Source organism: Sciurus vulgaris, assembly GCF_902686455.1.
Source record: "Sciurus vulgaris genome assembly, chromosome: 10".
In the NCBI taxonomy this organism is placed as follows: Eukaryota; Metazoa; Chordata; class Mammalia; order Rodentia; family Sciuridae; genus Sciurus; species Sciurus vulgaris.
In genome coordinates this window covers 91,358,343-91,381,947 of record NC_136470.1, presented here as the reverse complement: position 1 = coordinate 91,381,947, position 23,605 = coordinate 91,358,343, and positions in this window count along the sequence as shown.

Genomic DNA, 23,605 nt, shown 5'->3' with positions numbered 1-23,605 from the left:
TGATGTGGTTCCTGTAGGGGCTTTGGTCCCTCCTGCATGACACAGGTTCCAAATGTCAACTTGCAGCTGTGGAGAAGCCTGTGAACTATGATAAAGAATAAACTCTACTCTGTCAACAGTCCTGTTTAGGGCTAAAGCTCAGTTTCCGAGAAATAGCCTGAATGAATTAGGGGCTTCTAAGATCCTATGAAATGATGGTGACTTGGAATGTTGGCTTTTTATAACAGCCCAAGTTGTCCCATGTTCTTCCAGAGTTGAATAGGAGCAAAATACCTGGCTTGAAGATGGAATAGTAAGGACAATTGAACTAATTATAGGAACCAGTCAATGCAAGGATCTTAGGGATGGAGATGTGGAAGATACAGGCTCCAACAATCTTAATTTTTGGAAAAGACACCTTTCACACATCCATGCTTTGAAGTTGCAAACTGCAAGGCATCCCATCTGATTCCCCATCTAGTGTATTTTCTTCATATAGTTCCATATAGGCACAGGGTAACTGTTTACTACACAGACTCTCTGTCAGGGCAAAATCATGAAACAGACTATTTTTATCCTTCGTATGTAAAAGACCTCATATGCTAAGGCCATGGACCTTCTCAGCAAAGTTCTTCTAAGACAAATACACATATTTATGATATAATCTAACCTGCCAAGTGTCATAGATTCCAGAATAGTTCTATCGGATAACACGTTTTTTAAAATCCTCTCTATTGCAGGGTGTGGTGGCACACACCTGTAATCCCAGCAACTCAGGAGGCTGAGGCAGGAGGATTGCAAGTTTGAGGCCAGGTGCAGCAACTCAGCAAGGCCCCATGTATCTTATTCAGATCTTATCTCAGAATAAAAGATAAAAAGGGTCTGATCATCATGATGGAGATGATCTAGAGTTTCTAAGGACAGGCTTTGAAATAGTTGGGCAAAATCCAGATGTGACTTAGTGGTTAAGCACCCCTGGGTTCAATTCCCAGTACAAAAATAAATAAATAAATAAAGCCCTCTATTAAATGAGTCATTGAATTGAGAGTAATGTATCACAGATAAAATGGAGAGGATGCGGACACCAATATATTTTCTTGTTCCTGGATGATATGGTAGTATTTGTACATGGCACACAATAAAGACAAGGCTGAGAGAGCAACCCAAAACCGGGACATTGAGGCAGAGAAATGGCTTGCTGTAGCTTTATGGGTTGTGTTATTTATGATTAGATGTGTTTGGCTATTTTTGAATTGAAGGATTTATGTACCACAGTCATTCTGATCATCATGATGGAGATGATCTAGAGTTTCTAAGGACAGGCTTTGAAATAGTTGGGCATTTAGTTTCAGACTTCCATTTCAAAATCCAGACCTGAAATGCTCATTGGTTTGAAGAAGAAAACAACAATTTGAAATTCTGTTATAAACTCTATGACAGCAAACAAACTTAGATGAGCTTAGAAATAGCTTTGATTCTCAGATCCCAACACATTGGCTCTTAGACTTGTGTATGAAAGAAGAAAGGGAACACCTGATCTCTAACCCGAGAAAAGCCGATTTCCTATCTCTGTCCTCAGCAGGACAGTCTCAGCAATTCATAGAGACCACGAAATTTGAAGCTGTCTGAGTTGTTCTGGTCTCATGTCATCCAAACAGCACATTTTCAAACTCAGAAATGCCAGATCGTGTTATTTCTGTGACCAAGGGTTGCTTAGGATCTGTGACAGCTGAGTTTTTCCTATCGATTATGTGACAATGCAGTTCATTTATAGAGTTCTCAGAAATGAGAAAAGCCTTCAGCTTAGCAAGAAGATCCTTATTTCAAGTGCTGTGTTGTATTTAAATGCAGGAATCAATATTCAAGCTGGAGAAAGGGGAAGTGAATTAAAATTTGAACCCAAACATTTGTAGCAAAATCAACCTTCTAGGAGGGCTGTGATCGGTCATTTAATTTCAAGCCTTGTGATTGGTAACTGGATTTGTTGTAAGAAATCATATCTTATATGATAAATGAATATTGAGATCAATGTACGTGTTTAAAAATTACTCTGAAATTTAAAACACAGAGTGAATTTAAAGCATGAAAGACGAGTCAAAGGGCACTATCATGAATGTGTTTGTGTGTGTGTGTGTGTGTGTGTGTGTGTGTGTGTGTGTGTTAGGGGGGACTATTTATAGAAGCACTAATCCTAAAACATCTTGAAAGATTTTTTTCATACTTTAAGTTCTTAATTTAATGTACACACCTTCCAATGCATCTATAGATAAAAATATCATTTTTATCTTGTGTATTAATCCCTAGTAATTTTCTCTATCATAGGATACAGGCAGGCATGCAAAAGTAACCCAAAGTCCAACATATTCCAAGGATCCAGCATTTCAGACAAAAAAAGAAAAAAAGCAAAGGGAAAAAAAACCTGGATAATGTCCCTATAAATCCAGTGTGTGAGACCATAGGCAGGCATGCCCAAAAGAGTTCATTAGAGGTGGGGAAGAGGGAAGTTTCCCTGCAGGTTGTGTGAGGGACAGGGAAAAAGAGAGCCAGAGCAAAGACCAGAGAAGTCAGGCAGTGCCCTGCAGTCCCTTGAATAACACTCTCCCTAGGCGTAGGGGTGGGGCACCACCAGATAACTGCAGCCTGGGCTGTGGCCTGCACCCTGCCCACCCTGCCGGCAGTTCTTGCATTTGCTTATTTATTGCCTGAAAGTCTTCCAGCATGTCAAAGGCACGAATATTGACAATTTTCAGTCCACATTTGTCATTGGCAATAACTTTTCATGAAGTTTCACTCTTAGGCACTGGAGTTTGGGGATTAGGAAACTGGTAGTGGGACAGCATTGTCCTGTGGCCTGCTTTTCATTTAGTATGGCCCAAGCAGGCAGAAGAAGGAAAGGGATCCTTAATCCCACTGCACCCACCAACACACAGGTCAGGTGGACCCTGAGGCCTTGAAGCCATTAAGGGTTAGCTTTGGTGTGCTTCCTGTTTTCTGTTTGTAGATGTAGACACGAATGATTCTCAAATGACCAGGACCAGGGTCCTCAGAGGGGACAGTTTCACCTTTTTGCACTTCCTCCTCCCCTCTTCTTCTTGGATTGGATGTGGTGGGCAAGAGTCAGGGCTGTCCCTTAGATAGGGCAGCTGGGGCAACTGCTGTACCTGGCCCCTCTTTTCTGATAATTGTTAAAATTAGCATTGCAATTTCAGGCCTGAATCATTTTCTGACAGTCTGTGGAGGATACCCAAAAGGTGGGCCTCTTCTTAAGTGGCAGCAGGCAGGTACCAGTTAGGATGCCCCAAGCTGGACCCTTCTAACAGTAGTCCTGTGGCTAGAGTCTAGAATGGAGTTCTGTGTCCACCAGCTTGAAAAAACAGGTCTGAAAAATGTCTTGAAAAAAAAAAGGCCAAGAAGTGGGCAAGGCCCCCAGTTCTTTCCTTGGCACTGGCCCTGGAATACAGCCTGGCTAGTCTTAGGGAGAGCTCAAGGGCAAACCCAAAGGGAAAAGGGGGAAATTCTCGCAATTTCTCCTTTCTGTTCAGCTCACTTGTCTCTCATCTTTGATTCTAAAAAAAAAAAAAAAAAAAAATTTAAAAAATATGTGTGTGCATGCATATATGCTGAGAAGTTTCCCTGAACATCTTTTTCCTGTGGGTGAAAAAGTCTGCCACTGGTCCAAAGCACCAGAGTGCTTTGAGAAATGGAAACATGCACACACAGGTGCCACCTAGGTAGCTGAGCTGGGACTGAGTGCTGTCCAGCAAATGTTCTTCAGACCTGACTTCAGAGTGGTGTTTCTTTCCCTGCTCTGAAAATGTAACATGTGGTGAGAATCCCCAAATGCCTCCCTCAAATAATACCCACTTGAATCTATGCAAAGGATGTAGCATTTCTTTGAAATTTTAGATGGGAGTTAAGGATAATTTATTATTGCCTTCACCTCTTAATCATATATAACTGTCTTTCTAAATACTAGCCTCCTTCCCTAGAAGGCCACTGGCCCCTCAGCATACTTATGAGTCTTTTTCCCCCTCTTAAATTCTTATCCATGAACTATTTCTTCCCTGGAGTCCAGAGGCAAATTTGCAGAATTAAATTTTGATCTTTTCCCAAATGCCATGAAAAGTTAGAAGGGGAACTTTAGGACAGCACTAAAAATGTATTATACAGATTAGTAAATGTTACTTCTGAATATGATTGACAAATAGGCATCAGCAATTAGTTGTATGTTTTTCTACAGGGTTTTTGTTTTGTTTTGTTTTGTTTTCATACCAGGGACTAAACCCAGGTCACTGTACCACTGAGCTACATCTCCAGTCCTTTTTATTTTTATTTTGAGACAGGGTCTCCCTAAGTTGCTTAGAACCTCACTAAATTGCTGAGATTGGTCTGGAACTTGGAATCCTCTTGCCTCAACCTCTGATTGAGATTATAGACATGCACTACCATGCTACCTCTACAGCCTTCTTTTTATTTTCTTTTCAGGATCTACTGATCCTGAAGATACAAGTTAACTAGAAGTAAATTAGGCAATGTTAAACAAAACCAAGATTAAGTCTTTTCAGGGCTGGTGATCTTATGTACTTCATGGTTATTTGGACAGACTCTTTCATTGCACTGGTAGCAAGAGGTAGAGTAACACAAAAGATACCTGTTATGAGAGAGACACCCTGTCTATCTGCTAAAAGAAATCAATCAATCAATATTTAGCAGCCATAACAAATAAATAAAAAACAATTAGCTGGAGAAATAATATCAACAACCATAAGATATAAGTTCCTGAAGCAAATTATATTCCACGCATTCATGAATATATCAAAATGAACTATGCTATTATATATAACTATAACATGTTAATAAAAACATTAAAAAAGAAATAAGTTCCTCTTCATTTGGAAGCTTCTGATTGCAGCTATGATATTATCATTTCACTACCTTGTTTTATGGTATTTCTACTTGTGTGGCCTCTCAAGTTGTATGCTGGAAAACCTGAATGAACTTTTAATTAATTTGAATTATGGTCAGAGTTATTCTGACTCTGTTTTCAAGGCTTTGAATATGTCTATTGGCGTGGGCTTTTACTATTCTCTATGCTAGTGAAGAGGCTGCATGTGCAAGAAATGCCAAGTAGGATGTAGGTCCTAGTTGAGGTTTCTAAGTAATAGTGTATGGAAGGTAGTTCCTGCCTCTGGGCTTCAGACTTTGCATATGTATGTAAAATAAAATTTTTGGATTAGATAATCTCTAGGTGCCTTTCACTCCTAAACTCTGGATCTGTAACATACCTAGTTGTGAATATTCGTTATAAGGGAAGATTCAAGTTTGTGACTTGCTGAATAAAACACCTATTTATTTCCTTGTCCTTTTAGTAAGCATTTGCACAGAAAACTGAAAAATGACTTTTGATGTTTTTTGGAGGGTGGGGTGGAGGAGATCCTGAATTTGACTAGAGGAAACCACGCTAAGAGACTTGGCACTGTTTTCTTGTGTACAAATGAACCATGACCTTAATTCTTTCTTTCTTTTTTTCCTTTTCAGATCCAACTTAGAAATAACGTTCCATTCAAGATAAGGCTCATGGCTTAGGAGATTCTGGCTCAACTTACCTCATTCTCAGAGCTCTGTCATCTGTTTTCAAAACCCAAGAAGGACCTTGTCACCCTTTGGTAGTTCCTCCTGTTTTGCCAGCCCTTAGGCTTAAAGGAAGCTTGTCAAGAGCTCAGGACCTGGAAAGGACAGTTGGATCATCACAAACAATGAGTCAGCACCACAGTTTCAGGAACTCACAGACCTGGACACCCACTTTAAAATGTGAAGAATGCATGGTCTAATTGGAAGACCTATGTTTTAGCAAAGTATCATTGAATTGTATGGTGAGATCATCTCAAATTATTTCTCCAACCTCTCTCGTCAGTGGTTGTTTTAAGCAGAAGACAAGGGGGAATAATTATTCCTGAATTATATTTTGGTTTATTTAAAAATTAAGATTAATTAATAAATATTTAAATTTTATGTCTATCCCCTTCCAGGAACTGAGTGGTGATTACAGAACAATAAAAATATGTCACAGCAACATGGACATTCAGGATTAGGTTAAAAATGTCTATAATTTCTGCATTCATTTTTGGAGTGACAATTACTACACTTCTATAATTCATCTTTTTTAAAAAAAAATAGTACCCCTGTTGCTTTTTAAAATGCAAATCAACTATCCTTTCACTCTCACAAATGCTTGATCATTTGTGTGTATGACACACATGCACACGTGCTTGCACACACACACACACAGTACCAGAATGGTGAAGGAGCTCTTTGCACACTCCTGACTTCTAGGACCTGGATCTTGTTAGAAGTAGGTGGGAAAATTAAGGGAGGTCTAAGCAACAGCAACAATAAAAGTCAATGATTTCATTTTACAAAAGTTATCCTACAGTACACTGGTATTTTTAGAGGAACTATTATTATGATTAAAGAATGTTAGACTCCTAAATTATTATGATTCTCACCTAATTTCTAGCAACCCAGAGAAAGCATTTTAAAGAATTTTGTGTTACAATCTGTCACCAAAAATCAACTAGTGTTTTATATTGTGAATATACTTACTCCCCATGAATTAAATTTTAATTTACAAGTGTTTCTGTTGTTGTGGGATTTTACAACGAGATAGCATTTGGTATTAAAATGGAAGAACATTCTATGCTTTTTTTTTAGGTTCAATGTTCATTGCCCTAAAATAAAGGGTATGTTGTACCTTTTTCCTCTGGATGTTTTGTTATAGACAGTGCATATTTAGGGTGTTATTTTTAATACAGACACTATTTTTACTAAGTCGTTTGGCATGAGATAAAAATATAACACTATTAGCCTCTTGCTTTTTTCCTAATTTTATTATTTAAAGTCAAGCAAAACTAACACCTTTCAAGAAAAAAAAAAGAAAGAAAGAAAGAAAGAAAAGAAAACCTGAGCGAGCATGGTTTTGAAGCAGCAATGATTATTTACAGTGTTTTCCCCTAATAGAATAGCATATATGATGGATCTTATTTCAAAGCTGATTATGCTCAAAGAAAAGAAGAGAGATATTAGAATTTCTGAATAAAATACATTGTTTAAAAAGTATATTAATGCATTATTCATATGGTTGTCAGCAATGAGCCAAAAAAGGGGGGTGGGGAGAAACAGTAAAAACAGTAGTATCCGCTCCAAATTTTGAATTTTGGAGTTCGAAAAACCTTGCAGGTTCCATTTTTTAAGGACAGTAGTGGAAATTTATATCAAAGGCATAGACAATTTAAATCCATCCCCCTTTCCTGTTTTTCCTTTGTTTTGTTTTGTTTTGTTTTAAACTTTCGCCACGGTAGGCATCTCTGCAAGGTGGGTTTTAACATATAGTTTCCTAATTTTTTCCCTCCATTCAGTAAGAAGGATAAGCTTTTAGAGTACCCAGTCACCGTGGTAACTGCCAAAAAAATTCTCCTGAAGTTTGAAGAGGTCAGCTAGCAGGGTCAACAACTCTGCCCTCTCTCTGAGCTGGTCTAGCATGCCCCATCCTGCGGTTGGAGTGTCAGGCTAGATCTGACCCTGGGAGGTGGACCATTCCAGCTCTGATATAAATTTTTCGAGTCAGTTCATGGCCTGGACTCTCCAGGTGGCCTCCAAAATCGATTTTGACCTCCTGACCCTGTCTCACGGAGGCATAGCATCCACCCTAAGTAAGGATTTAGCCAGGAATGACAGCTTTCCACTGAGTGTTATTGGGGACAGTATAAACAGTTTGGAAAGCAAGTGAGGAGGTGTGAGTGCTAGAAATCATTAAAAGCACATTTAAAAACAATTTCAGAAATCTTTAAAAAATAGTTAAAAATGTGTATCCCCTTCAGAATTCCTATGTGATTCATAGGATTTTTAAATCAAAGTTTGTGTCTAAAGAATGAGTCTTTATCCTTTTATACTTTGTTACAAATATGCAAATAAGATGGGCAGATTTGCAACAAAATAGGTACAGCATGGGTGTAAGAGTACTGGAAAAGGGAAGCTATTAAAATACATTGGCAGGTGAAGAGTTTCTAGGATTTTAAATACTAATATTTTGCATGTCTTGAAATGTTTAAAATAGGAAAATAAGGAACTCAAACACCCCCTTTAAAAAAAAAAAAAAAAAAAAAACAAAGGAGTCTGGAATGAAGATAAAATTATACTCCCAGTACTTTGCTCCTTTGTAAAACAAATAGCCAATATACTTCATTTGGATGCAAAAAAAGAGAAAAATTATAAATATGGAAATTTACATCATCTACAACTAAAGAGCAAAAAAATCAAGTGTCTCCGAATATTTATATGTATTTAAGATATCAAAAGCGAGGCAAATTAAACTTATGTATATAAATATTCAATGAGAACTTTTTCTTTTTTCTTTTCTTTTTTTTTTTTCCAGGATTCCACCCTTCAAGGTTTATTTTCCCTAGGAAAGCAGAGTTTTCTTTGAGAGTCCTAGCCGGGCAACAGTGTGCACATGTGATCATCAAGCAATACAAAACTGCCACCAGGAAAGACTGGAAGTGTTTCCCTTTCTCTCCAGCATTCCTTCTTCCAGTGGAATTTACTCCAAGTTCCCCCCTTTCTCCAGCTCCATTGAAAATGACTCCAAAAAACGCTGCAATGGCTAAACCAATTGTACTCCGAAGCTGCGGAGATGCCATTTCATCTGGATTCTTTGTGAAAATTAGATTTTAAGTAGGGGTGAATATCCTTTTGGGAGAGGGAACAGGGAGGGTGGCAGGAGAGGGGGAGGGGACTGAGTAGTTGACATACATATACACTCTTTGTGTTGGAAGGCCTCTGTGTCCTGGCTTCTCACTACGTTAAATCCCTATTATAAAATTTATCTTCACAAAGCCTATTATAGTATTCTGAGAACAAATTGGACCATGAATAACTTAGTTGGAAGTGTAGATTATTTTCTACTCAAAGAAAGTTAGAGATGACAACAGCTTAACTGAAAGAATAGTGATTAATCTTAAATAGATGGATTTCAAAGTTTCACTCTTAATAAAGAGTACCTTTGATATTTCCCCTCTTCAGACTCACGTCTCCCATTTCTTTGTATTAAGGATGGTCCTAGCGATTATACTGTCCCCCTAAGGCAGCATGGCTTCAACTATAGATTATTTTCTTCCAGGTTGTTAGTCTGTTAAAAGTAACCATTCTACTTCCTTTCAGTTAAAACTATAGTTCCAAAGTGATACCTTTCCTTGGAAAGGTATGAAACAATAGGAATGATATCTTGCATAAATCATAATTTCAAATTAGATAAATTATTTTTTTTAAATTTAATTTAATGCCCTATAGCTTACAAAATACTTTTAAATCATAGATTTTGTTTGATCCTTCAAATGATCTTAAGAAATAACTAATATCAATGTCTTCTGTTGCACACTGTGATTCACTTCATCAGTGCAACGGCTGGGGTATCAGCTTAGACTTCACAGTTTATGTTTCAAGGTGATTAACACATAGAAATAGATTTTTAATTATTTTTGTGTTTTATATCTCTGAACATCAATATTTTATATTAAAGAGCAAAGTTTTACCAGGGGAGGTAATACACATCTATAATCCCAGCTATTCATGAAGCTGAGGCTGGAGGACCCCAAGTTTGAGGCCAATCTGGACAAGTTAGTGAGATCTTGTCTTAAAATAAAAATAAAGGGCTGAGGATATAGCTCAGAGGCAGAGCACTCTTGGGTCCAATCTGTAGTACAGGGGAAAAAAAAGCAGAAAAATTTTATGTCATAGACTAAAACAGGTGAAGGTGAACAACAGGGACAAGAAGTAGAACTTGTGCTTAGTATGCATGAAGCCCCGGGTCATTCCCCAGCACTAAATAAATAAATAAATAAATAAATAAATAAATAAATAAATAAACAAATAACATCTTTTAAAAATGCTATTCACTTAAATTTTACGTGTGTGTGTGTGTGTGTGTGTGTGTGTGTGTGTGTGTGTGTGTTTAAAGGTCTTTCAGAGCTGAAGGTCAAGTTTCCAAAGGTCAAACATGGGCAGTCCTATACACATTAAATAACAGTCTGGAATTTGTAAAAAATTTAAATTTTTTATGGTGCCAGGGATCAAACCCAGGGCCTTGAACATCCTAGGCAAATACTGTACCACTGAGTTGCACCCCTAGCACTGGATTTTAAAATATGTACATGAAAACTATATAATAAATACAATAAAGAATTACAATAAAATACAACAAAGACTTAACCTTTAGAAGCAGGTTGTGCATGTTAACTATGGTAACTAATTATTTGAGAGTATACCACTGAGAAAGCCTTAAGTATTAAAAGGGATATTTCCCTTGATTTTCCCCCCTGCTCTTTTTCTGCTCTGGGGACTGAACCCAGGGTCTTTCACATACTTGCCAAAGTGCTGTACCACTAATCCCTTTGATTTTTATGAACTGGTATCTTTTAACATCTTAGCAAGTCTGGATAAACAAAGTTGTCTAAGACTGTTTTTCTTTCTCTTAGGTTTTTACAAAACACTGTAATAATAAATAACAGGTTTAGTTCACTTATATCAATGTAACATTTCTAAACATGCAGAAATCACGAATTCCAAAGGGATGACATCATCATTTGATTTTCCTTAGTTTTGTTTGTTCGTTTGGTTTTGGTTTTGGTACTGGGAATGGAACCCAGGGGCACTTGACCACTGAGCCACATCCCCAGTCTTTTTAATTTTGAAACAGGGTCTCATTAAGTTGCTGAGGCTGGTCTTAAACCTGCGTTCGATCTTCCTGCCTCGGCCCCCATGAGTCACTGGTATTATAGGAGTGTACCGCCGCACTGACTCTCAGGTTTTTAATTGTATTGTTTTAAATGTGTAATGTGGGCAGTATGAATGCTAATATGGAAATTCTGATTTTTATTTCTTAAATCACATACAATTAAGTTAGTTATTTCATATATATTTAAATTAAGGCTTTTTCCCTGACATATGCAGCCAGAAAATTCAGTCCAGCTTTATAGCATTAGGCAAAAGGAGAGAGCAACTATACACTATACTGTTTGGGTGTTGCATTCAGAATTGTTTCAATAATGACATATAAACTGAGGTTTTTCTGTAAAAATATGACATTACACTGAGAACATTTATTTTAATATGAAGGTAAGTGATCAACCCCATAAATCCAAACTTCTGGTGTCTCTATCATATGGAACTAGGAAATACAAAAATAAGAATTTTTATTCTTATTTTTATTCTGGTGGGTGTAGTTGCATGGTAGAGGGAATAGAAAAGGAATGTTTTTTTAATTAAAATATTTTTTATTTTTACAGACATTTTGATTCATTGTACACAAATGGGGTACAACTTTTCGTCTCTATGGTTGTGCACAGTGTAGATTCACACCATTCATGTAATCATGCATGTACATAGGGTAATACTGTCTGTTTCATTCTACTGTTTTTCCATTCCCACCCCCTCCCACCCCTTGTTCCTCTACACCATCCAAAGTGCTTTCATTCTTTAGAGAAGAAATTCTTTCAAATTTCTGATTGTATTATTAATCTCATTTCATTTGTTTCATGTGTCTTTAACAGCTGCCATTGCTCAAAACAGGATTTCTCTCCCTCCTGCCCTCCTTCCTTCCTTTTGTCCTTCCTTCCTTCCTTCTCTCTCCATCCCCTCTCACTCCATATTTCCATTTCTTTCTGCCCTCTCTTTCCATCTTTCTTCTCCTTTTTTTCTTCTACTCTCCCATTCCCTCTCCTTCCTTCCTTTCTTTCTTCTCTCTTGTCCTCCTTTCCTCCTTTATGTGTTACTCAAAAGATTTAGAGCCAGGCATGGTGGTGCATGCTGTAATCCAGAGACTCAGGAGGCTGAGGCAGGAGGATCACAAGTTCAAGGTCAGCCTCAGCAACTTAGTGAGACTGTCTCAAAATAAAAAAAATTAAAAGGACTAGAGATATAGCTCAGTTGTAAAGTGCCCCTAGGTTAAATCCCCAGTACCCCCCAAAAAAAGAGTTGTTAGATATTCTTGTGTTAGATCACAGGACAGGGACTCAGTGGTAGAGCACTTTGTCTAGCATGCGCAAGCCTCTGGGTTCCTCCTCAGCACCACAAAAGAGAAAAAAAAAAAAAAAAGTAAATAAATTAATTAATTAATTAAAAATAAGGCAGTTTGGTTAGGGGTTTCATTAATTCAATATATTATGCTGTACTGATATACCATGCAACAAAACCCTCTTCTCCTCCTCCCCCTTCTCCTCCTCCCCCTCCTCCTCCTCCTCCTCCTTCTTCTTCTTCTTCTTCTTTCTTCTTCTTCTTAACCAAATTTGGATCTTGAGGGACCAACTTTCAATGTCATAGATTTCTGGCAATTTCCATTTTGGTAACTGTATAGTCCAAGTCAGTTAAGCCATTGGTTAGCTTCTTGTTGGAAACGGGAGAGGAGGGGGAAGAAGAGGAGCACTTTTAGGAATCTCATCTGAAAAGAAATTTGTCAAATTGCTACATATAATTTGCACATAAGTACATACAAGTGTCATGCTACTGGCATGGGAAAGTTGAATAAATAACAGAGATTCCTCATTTTTCTTTTGTCACTGTTTTTCAGTATACTGTGGTATCAAAGACATGTTCTCTCTCTTCTTTCTCCTCCTCCTTCCTCTTCTTCTTCATCTTCTCCTCCTCCTTTACGCTCTTTACTTCCTTACCTCCTTCCCATTTCTCCTGAGGCTGTTATCAATCTGCACAGATGAATAAAATTTTGGCAAATTAGAATTTATTTATTTATTTATTTGGTACTGGGGATTGAACCCAGGATGCTTTACCACTGAGTTACATTCCTAGCCCTTTTTATTTTTTGTTCGAAAACAAGTTCTTGCTAAATTGCTTAGGGCCTCACTTAATTGCTGAGACTGGCTTTTTTTTTTTTTTTTTTTTTTTTTTTTTTTTTTTTGCGGTGCTGGGAATTGAACCCAGGGCCTTGTGCTTGCGAGGCAGGCACTTGTGCTTGTGAGGCAGACACTTGTGCTTGCGAGGCAGGCACTCTACCAACTGAGCTATATCCCCAACCCCTGAGACTGGCTTTGAACTTGTGATCCTCCTGCTTCAGCCTCCCCAGCCACTGGGAATACAGGCATGCATCACCACACTCAGCTAGAATTTATTTTAAAATGGTAAATTTTCCTAGTGAAGTTCATCCTTCCCCTTTGGTACTGGGGATTGAACCCAGAAACCCTCTACCACTGAGCTACATCCCCTTTTAATTTTATTTTGAGACAGGGGCTCACTAAGTTACTCACTAAGTTACTCACTAAGTTGTTGAGTCTGGCCTCAAAGTTGTGATCCTCCTGTTTCAGTGTCCTGAGTCACTGGTATTATAGGTGTGCACCACTGCACCTGGGTCCTAATAAAGTTTTAAGCAAGTCATTCAGGCATAAAAATGTTCCATATTCTTCTGAAAGGAGAAGTATATATCCATGTCTACTTAGAAAATTAATGCAAAAAGTTAAAAAAAGTAAAGTCAATTATTTGGGTTTTAGTCTCTGTTATACCTTTTTTTCTACATCTTGGTATTGTGATTTTCCCCTCTTGGTGCTGGGGGTTGAGTCCAGGGTCTTACACATACCAGTCAAAGGCTATTCCACTGGCCACATTCATGGTGATACTGGAAGATTTTAATGCCTACAGTCCCCATTCTGTGATGGGTTGACAATGTTTTTTCAACTTTATACTTGTGGGAAGGCCTATCCATACAGCCATTCTGGTTTTCAGTTTAATTATGGTGTTTGATAAATTATATGGGAGAGATGGGGGCAGCAGCACACAGTTGTAATCCCAGAAGCTTGGGAGGCTGAGGTAGGAGAATTGCACATTCAAGGCCAGCCTCAGAACTTAGTGAGGCCCTAAGTAATTTAGTGAGACCCTGTCTCAAAAATAAAAGGAACTGGGGATGTGGCTCAGTGGTTACAAGCTCCTGAGTTCTATCCATGTTATACACACACACACACACACACACACACACACACACACACACACACACACAAGTTACATGAGATAGTCAACACCTTACTATGAAACAGGTTTTGTTAGGCGATTTTGCCCAACTGTAGGCCAATTGAGTGTTCTGAGCATGTTTAAAGCAGGCTGGGCTAAGCCATGATATTGAGTAGATTAGGTGTGTTAAATGCATTTTTTACTTTATGGTGTTTTTCAGTTTAAGATTTTATTGCTGTATTCTCAGCAGATTGGGAGGCTGAGGCAGGAGGATCTTAAGTTCAAAGCCAGCCTCAGCAACTTAGCAAGAGCTGGTCTCAAAATAAAAACTAAAAAGGGCTGGGAATGTGGCTCGGTGGTAAAGTGCCCCTGTGTTCAATTCCCGTTACTGATTTTTTTAAAATATATTTTTTATAACTCCATTTTGTTTGTTTATTTTTATGTGGTACTGAGGATCGAACCCAGTGCCTCACATGTGCTAAGCAAGTGCTCTACCCCTGAGCCACAACCCCAGCCCCCCAGTATTGATTTTATTGAAACATAACCCGATGGTGAGGAGTAGCTGATTGCTGATAGATAGAATTTGTGGTTATGGGATTTAATTTACCAGTAAAACATGGAGTCGTGCTGTTTATAAATATTGTTGTCTACTATTGGTTGAATAAGCTTAATTGACACCTTCCATAAAAGGTACCGGGAATTCCTCAGTTATTCAAAGATGATGAGATCAAGTCCCTGCCACAGGGAATTTTGTACTAGGTTCTAAGAGGAAGAAGAGATTGGATTGCACGGTGTTCACAGAAAATTATTCAATGAATTTGAAATAAAGTTCTTGGAGAGCACAAAATTATTTTGAATATTATATATTTTAATAGGTCATTTTATGTCTTTACTCGTTTAGGAAATATCACCTGTAAGTGTCATGAAAGTATTTTCCTAATAATAAAAGCATTTATTTTCAAGAGAGTTAAAATCAGTGGTGAGGAATGTTAGACATCCAGTATTTTATTCTTGGATTTGAATGCCTCTGTGTGCCCCCATATCCTCATTTGTATATTGATTTCTCTTATTTGAGAAATAACATTTCAAATATGAAAATGAAAACTCATGAAAAAGCAATCATTCTTTTTTGAAGGCATTTCACAAGTCACTTCTTATGTGCTATAGATTCCCAAGTCTCCTTAAGCACTGCAACTTACAAATATACTTTTCCCCCCTTACACGCAAAGGATATGAGAATAAATCTTTAACCCAGCGGGGGGAAAAAAAATTTAACCCTGTCATTTATTCTGAATCCTTACATTTGTGTCTATACACATGAATGAAAAGTTCAGAAATACATTGAAATATGTTTAAAAGCCCACAGAGAGATATCTGCAATTAGAAACTATCTGCTTGTACCAACAGGTAAAAGAATCTTTTTTTTTTTTTTTTTTGGTACCAGGGATTGAACCCACAGGTGCTTAAGCACTGAGCCACATCCTCACCCCTTTTGATTTTTTTTATTTTGACATAGGCTCTTGCTAAGTTGCTTAAGGTCTCGCTGAGTTGCTGAGGCTGACCTCAAATTTGCCTCAGCCTTCTGAGTTGCTGGAATTACAGGCAGGTGCCACCGTGCTTGGCCAGGCTTAGAAGTTTTGATAAAAATATACCAGAAGGCAAAAAGGCAGGGAATAAAAGTACATATAACTACATTCTGGCAATATCAGAATCATCCTGCAACAATCAACTTAGTAAGTGAATAAGAATGTTGTTGGTGATGTGAAGCACAAGAGTTCAGGAAAAGAATGTTTTTTATAAGTGTCAATCTTCTTAATATGAAACCAGGAGGAGCAGCCTATAATCCCAGCTACTTGGGATGATGAGGCAGAAGAATCACAAGTCAGAGGCCTGCCTGTGCACCTTAGGGTGCACTCAAAGGAACAACACGTAGGAGACCCTAAGTTCAACCCCAGCACCACCAAGAAAAAAGAAATTTTAAAATGAAATCTTAAGTCAAATCCCAGGCCTAAAGATGGGAGATTCAGTCCCATATATATATATATATATATATATATATATATATGGAAAATGGGTTGAAACAGGTGATTGAACAACAAATTGGAGTGAATTATGAGGTAAGTAACGTGGAAGGATGCAAGGGCTTGAAAAAGTAAAATAAACACCCATTTTTGTCTGTGGCTGGTTAATCAAGTTAGGAAAAGTCTGGTAAGTGTCCAGAATCATATACCTAATTTCAACTGAACTCAGTTCGGCTGCCTAGCCTCAAACTATAACTCTGTCCTATCAGAAGTCTCACATACAGGCTCCTTTTAGTCAGGAGACAAAATTTTTGAGTACTCTCAGGGAGCAAGGTGTTATCTGGGTTCTATGGGGAGGGTATAACAATTAAAAGGAAAAGGTCTCAGCTTCTGTCCTCAAAGATGCTAACAATGACAATATTTTTTTTTCAGTATAGGAGATTAAATCCAAAAATATTCTACCTCTCAGCTACCTCCCCAGCCCTTTCTTTTTAAATTTTATTTTGAGACAAGTTCTGGCTAAATTGTCCAGGTTATCCAGGAATTTGGCAATCCCTCTGCCTCAGCCTACTGAGTAGCTGGGATTACAGGGGGGCACCACTGCACTGGAAAATCATTTCAACATTTAAGCCTCCACCCAAAGCAAATTATTGACATAGTCCTCAGTAACCCACTTAAGGACAATGTGTTTGTAAAGCTTTTCCTTTGTCATTACTACAGTTGTACATCATCTATCTCAGGACCATAATTCTAAATTCCACTATGGCACTTCCAACAATGCAGAGGTTTATAGAAGCAGAAGTGAAAGTGATGCACAGGATAAAAAGAGAAAGTGCCTGTTGTCACTGCCTAGAAGTGGATATCTTTCCAGATCTCAGATAAGATGGATATGTGAATGGAAAGATTGACAGGTAAATAAATAGATGATAGATAGGCAATAAAGGCATAGACTCTGAATCTAGACCACTTGAGTTCCAGCTCTATGACTTTTTGTATGAGCTTAGTTTTCTTGTCTCTAGAAGTGGGAATGACAACAGTACAACCCCAGCCGGTTGTGCTAAGGATTAAGTGAGATTATACGTGAACTACTTTAGTGGTGGCTAAGAATTACATGAGAGTAAATTGTTATATGAATACATACAGGGACTTTTTATTTTATTTTAGAAAAATGATATTTTACTATATGTACTTTCTTACTTCACAGCATTTCAGGGAGACTGTAGTGATAATATAGATAGATCTATTTCGTTCATTTTAATTGCTAGATAACATCTTAGTAGGGCCGAATCAGAATTTATTTCACCATTCTCCTGTTGATGGTCATGTAGGTTGTTTCCAGACTTTTCCACTTCAAAACTGCTAATATCTTAACTTTGAATGTAACATAAGGGATGCAGAAGGGGCAGGTTATAATATGTCCCCATTTTATAAACTGAGGCTCAGGAAAGTTTAGTAAATTGCCTGAAGCCACATTGTAGCAGTGTTCGGAAGAGAATTAGCTTAACACAGTGCCACAGTTTCTCACCTCAGACTTGCCCATTTGATGCAGAATAGCTTCACAAATACAGTGGTCCTTATGTTACAAAAAGACATTCTTCTGCTTCCTGAAATAGGCACCAGGCAACTCCAAGTCGATTGCTGGCAAAAGAGGCGTGAGTGGAGATAGGAAGGGAGAGGCTCAAAGACAGACCAGAACAGCAAGCCTGGCAGGATCCTAAGTGCTAACGATAAAATTAAGACACCATAGTTTCTTTATCCATTCGTCAATTGAAGTTGTACCCCATTTGTGTACAATGAATCAAAATGTATCTATAAAAATAAAAATATTTTAATAAAAAAATTTAAAAAAAAAACAAAAAAACATCTGAAGTGCTTCCATGGTTTGAAATCAGGATAAGTAAAACATGGTGGTATCAGAGAGGAGAAAGAAGGACTTGCTCTTTGATTATTTTGGGGAGAATTGCTATTCGAAAAACAGCCACATTGATGGTGGGTCATTACAGGTAAAACATCCTGACCAGAACCATTACGACTGACATCAGCCGGGTGGGGTGGCATATACCTGTGATCCCAGCTTCTTTGGGGGATGAGGCAGGAGGATCACTTAAGCTCAGAAGTTTGAAACCAGAGTGGGCAAAATACCAAGACCCCTTCTCTAAAAACAAAACAGCAAGTCTAAAAATCTATACCCTCTATCCCGACTCTGCATCTCTATCACACTCTGTTCAACATTATCAAGCTATTAAAATCTTCATTAACTAAAAATGCATATAAAAATCAATTATATTGGCTTTAAGGTATTGTGATGTTAGAACATAGTTCATATATGTTGGGTTGGTTGGTTGGTTTGTTTTTGGCCCTAGGGACTGAACCCAGGGGCACTTTACTACTGAGCCACATCCCCAGTTCTTTTTATTTTTTATTTTGAGACAGGATCTCACTAAGTTGCTGAGGGTCTTGTTAAGTTGCTAAGGCTGGCCTCAAACTTGCAACCCTCCTGCCTCAACTTCCAGATTCACTGGGATTACAGGGGTGAGTCACCTTACCTGGCCATATGATCCTCTCTTGAGATAATGACTTCAAAATGTACAGGATTCACTTAGGGAATACCTCTTTAAAAATTCATTTTTAAAATTTTTAAAACTTATCCCATATATTATATATATTTATTATATATATTTTGTCCCATAATATGTATATTGCTGGTCTTGCTATAATTTTATCATAGGGAAAGTATAATGAAAAGACTAGAAAGCTGAACTTCAGATTTTATTCTCAGCTGCATCATTCAATGTCTCTAAGAACTTTTTTTTTCTTCCATGCTCCTGTGGGTTGACCCCTGGGCCTCATGTATGCTAAACAATCTCTCCACCACTGTGCTACATCCCCAGTCCCGTTCAGTGACTTTAGGACTAAGCTAAATGACTTCTCCAGGTTGAAACCTCCTCTTATATAAAACAGGATTAGCATGTTTGGTTGGGAAATAAATGATATCACCTGCTGGTTGATGCTTACCTGAAAATTTGAAAACATCTAAAGGACGCAAGTTGTAATATTTTGCTGCGAAGAGGGAAAAGCTAAAATTTAGAAATGTGAAGAATATATTATAGCTTTAAAGTGGGGATGGAAAAAAATGAAGCATCGCAGTGTTCTTTTTTTTTAAATTTTGTTCTAATTAATTATACTTGATGATAGAATGCATTTAGACACATCGCACACCAAAGGAGCACAGCTTCTCCTTCCTCTGGCTGAACATGGTGCGTGGCACTGTTTTAGAAAGTTACTTCTTAGATATTACTAAATCATTTTATTGATCAGCTTTGTTTCTTCTGTTTCTGCTTCTGAGTTATAATAATAGGTAAGAAGCTTGTGAAAATACTTATCAAAATCAGTTGGGACACAATTTAACTCCCAATGACAGCCACCTCTAACTATGAATGACATATAATAAATTATGTTTAAACTGGGTTTTCAGCTGCAGATCCTTCTCCTGCCACCCAGACAGCTCTCTAAAGTTGCACTTGTGGCCTTAATCCCGCTTGGATGTGTGCCCTGCTGCCTCTACTTTCCATCATTCTGGTGCTTTAGTCTTCTTGAATAAGTGAACAATCTTTGTTTCTGTACCTTATTAGGCCAAAGACCATAACAGCTAGTGATGGCATCGGCAAGCCCTGCGGGCAGGATTCTCTGCAGACCCAGCCAACCTCCAACAAACCCCTTTTTATACTCCTGTTTCTAGGAAGAATTATGATGGCCGTGCCCTGCTGTTGATCAGTCAAATCTGTGGTAGGCCTAGAGATAAGTCCTGTAAGTGTGGTGTACTGTAAAACAGCGGCTCCCATTCATCAGGAGCTTGTGTGTAATAAACCACCAAAAGGGGGGGGCAGGGAGGCAGCTGCAGTGTGCGAGCACAAACAACGCATCTCATTCTTGGGAGCCAAAACTTTGTAATTTGCTACTGGGCAGCCTGCTCGCTCTGACATTCTTTCTGATAACATATTAGGGCCCTATCTATATTTACAGTTTAACTAGTAACCCAAGAGATTCTATTTTGTTACTATGTATATATATTACGCCAGAATGCTATTATGGACTGCATGCAAAATACTATCAGACAACTTACCCTGGCAACCAAGATTACTGGGTTAAAGGGACATTGTCCTTTACCAACTGATAGCCTTAAAAAAAACTTATGTGAGCCATTGATTCACAGTACTGATTTTATGCGAATGGCTCTTCAAAAGAAACCAGCTAAGATGCACACACAGAGTGGGAATAGCCCCCCGGGAATGAATTACGTATTAATTAGTAAGACATTTTTTTAGACAGAAGAGAGTTCATGAAATAGGTGTTTTGGGATGGCTTACCTTCTTTAAAAGAAAAAAAAAAGTCTGTGAAAGTATAAATTGAATTTTATTTTTTTGTCTAGAAGTATCGAGGAAATACAACTCTGCAAAGGTACTGCAAATTTCTCATCTGCCTAAATTAAAATGTGGGAGGCAATTTAATTGTGAAAGGAAGACAATGTACCTGTTCAGGGCCCAGGGTGGGGGGAGACGGTGGGAGTGGAGGTGGCATAACCCTCTCCATGGGCCTTTTAATTTGGGATGAGTTACCATGATAAAGAAGAAACACCCTTGAATTTGCTCACGACTTCTTAATGAGAAACTGAAAAATGCGGCTGTTCCTAGAATAAACTCTTTCTTTTTACATCCAAAGCAGGTGCATGGCATTGTGATACCCACACGGTAGTTGTTCCTCATCAATCCCCCACTGCTTTTCCAAATGGGAACGGAATACTGTACATTCTAGGCATTTTTTCTTTACCATTCCGAACTCAGGGTCAGGAGAGTGGCTTTGGCAGGGTGGAAGGCATGCCAGTTGTTTTGGAATTCTTGCAGGTGTTTAAAAAGCAAAGGATTCTTTTCAGAGCCACATCTGCATTTGTCATATGCTATTTGTGCTAAGGCCTGTGGTGTTTTTGTTTGTTGGTTTGACAGATTGACATGTAATGGCCAGGACCTATGAGAAGCTGCTCCCAACAAAGTCATTCTGATAGCTGGAGTTCTCTAGAATCAACTGGCCTGAATCACCCATGATTTTTTTACTGACTTCAAAGGCAAATGCATTGTTCTAATGTTCCTCTGACTTTTTGTTTACTTTCATTTTTTTGTGTGTGTGTATTATATTGTTTTAAATTCTCAGTTAAGATGCAATAAAGACAAATAAGATAATGCCATCTAATTTTCAAAATCACCTCGTCCTTTAAATTTATTTAGAAATGGTTCAATAGATTTGTGGCATTTTAGCAATTATTGGGACCTGGTAAAATTTTAAAATTAAGAGAACACATCTGTGTCAGTGATGAATAAGGGAACTGAGAGGCAAAAATTGTAACTTTAGAACTTTTTAAGATTAAAGAAAGAAAATAAAATTCCATGTTGAAGCCCATATTCTTTTTCTTGTCAGTTAATGATATTAATGAATTTATATATATAAGCATGTATTATCAACCATGTTACCACAAAGCTCAGTAAATATGTGTGAAAGCAAACTTTAGTATAGTGTCTTTTGTTGATAAAGTTAAGTCAGAAATCCTTATTAACATTCCCCTTACTTAGGCAGTAGCTCATGGAATTAAGGATTCAAAGCTCATGCTTCCAGGATTAACCTTATGGTGGATGTAAGTTTTTGAGTTTTGCTCTAGTGTGTTTTCTCCACTCGTGGTATTGAATTCCTCACCCTATTGCCCTATCTGGAAAACAGAATAACAGAGGGAAACCAAGAGTTCAGAAAATGCAAAGTGTCCTAGGCACTTTCCTAATGCTGTCTCAGTGCATTTATTCCACTGACCTAAACATCTCCTGGGTACACGTTTCCCTCTACCTACAGGATACCACTTTCCTGGAAAGGGCCTTGCCTCGGGACAAAGCGTCCCAGTCTGTCTTGTCAGTGGACCATCTCACCAAAGGTCTGTCTGGGCAATCAAGTTTCCGTGGAGCCCTGAATTGGAGTAAAGGAAGAGAAAACAAAATAAAACTCGTTTGAGATTCAGAACTGGCCAGTGAACCTAAAACAGTACATGGCTGTGGTTGGAGTGAGAGATTATTAAAAAATTAAACGACAAAACAAAAATCACTTTTAAAATCGTAAGTTGGAATAATGGTTGTTGTTTCCTCTTCTTAACAGATTTTATCTGGATGTGTGAAATTTTTTAATATTAATTTTACGTATTCTTTTAAAACTTTCTGAAATAAGGATTTCTTTCCTGGTCCCCCAGTAGAGGCTTGAAGTAAAGGAAGTAGTTATTAAATTCATTCAGGTCTTTACTGCTTGAAGTTAGGTTGCCAGGTGACAAGTAGAAAATAGGCTGACAAATTAAATTCGAATTTCAGATAAACAACTTTTAGAAAAAAATATATAGTGGTGCATGGGACTTTCTTATATTGAAAAATATTTTTTTCTTCATCTGAAATACAAGTTTAACAGGGGGTCCTGTTTTTATCTGGTAACCTTATTTGTAGTAGAGTTTGAAAAAAAAACAAACAAACTCATAATCAGAAGCCTTATGGTTTGATGGATTTACATTTCTTATTAGGTTTTATATTCCTGGAACTCTTAAAAGGATTTCACTAAGAATTTCTCCTACCTAATTAAAGTAATAGGATTAATGGTAACAGCTATTGTGATGGAGTACTTATCCACATATACCCAGGTGCTTTCCACTTATTATCTTATTTAATCTTTCAAGGAGGCAGATGATTTACCCCCATTTTACAGATTAGAAAACTGAGACTCAGACACATTAAACACTTTATATTAAGTTAGACAACTACTAAGTAGAAGAATTAAGATTGGAAACCAGGTCTGTCAGATTCCAGAGCTGAGCTCTTTCTTCTCAGTAAGAAGTAGGCTGTTAAATATGAGTTTGTTAAAATCACAAATGTTTGTAATCAGCTGATTAGAGCTCATCTTTAGCAATATCACGTTACAGTCATTCATCTTCATCTCTGTACCAGTACTCTCTTTCTTGCTAGTCTCAAAGCTTCAGCTCCTTATGTTTCTTAGTACCTCCTCCTTAAGCAAGCAGTCACATTCTTTTATAGTGAAGAAGAAAAGAAGAGAGAAAAAAGAAGAAAATATTAAAATATTGTCACCCTAAGATAATCAGAAGTTTGTCACTTGAACAGTGGGTGTTTTCATTATTACTTAAAAATCAAGCTGGCTGGGGCAGTGCAGGCCTGTCAATCCAGCAACCCGGGAGGATGAGGCGGGAAGATGGCAAGTTTGAGGCCAGCCTCAGCAACTTGGCCAGACCCTGTCTCAAAATACAATTAAAAGGGTTAGGGATGTAGCTCAGTGGCAGAGCACCCCTGGATTCAATCCCCAGCACCCTCGCCCACAAAATAAATGTATATGCATACGTATCTGTGTGTACACACAATCTCTGAATGTTTTTGCCCACCATCTGTCTATTCCGCACTTCTAAAGTTTAACTTGCTCTCTGAACAACTCAGAAACCTGCAACAGCCCCGGAGTCCTTACCAAAATGCCCAGAGACCATTACTGCTCCAATGCCTTACCCTTCATTGCCTTAACTA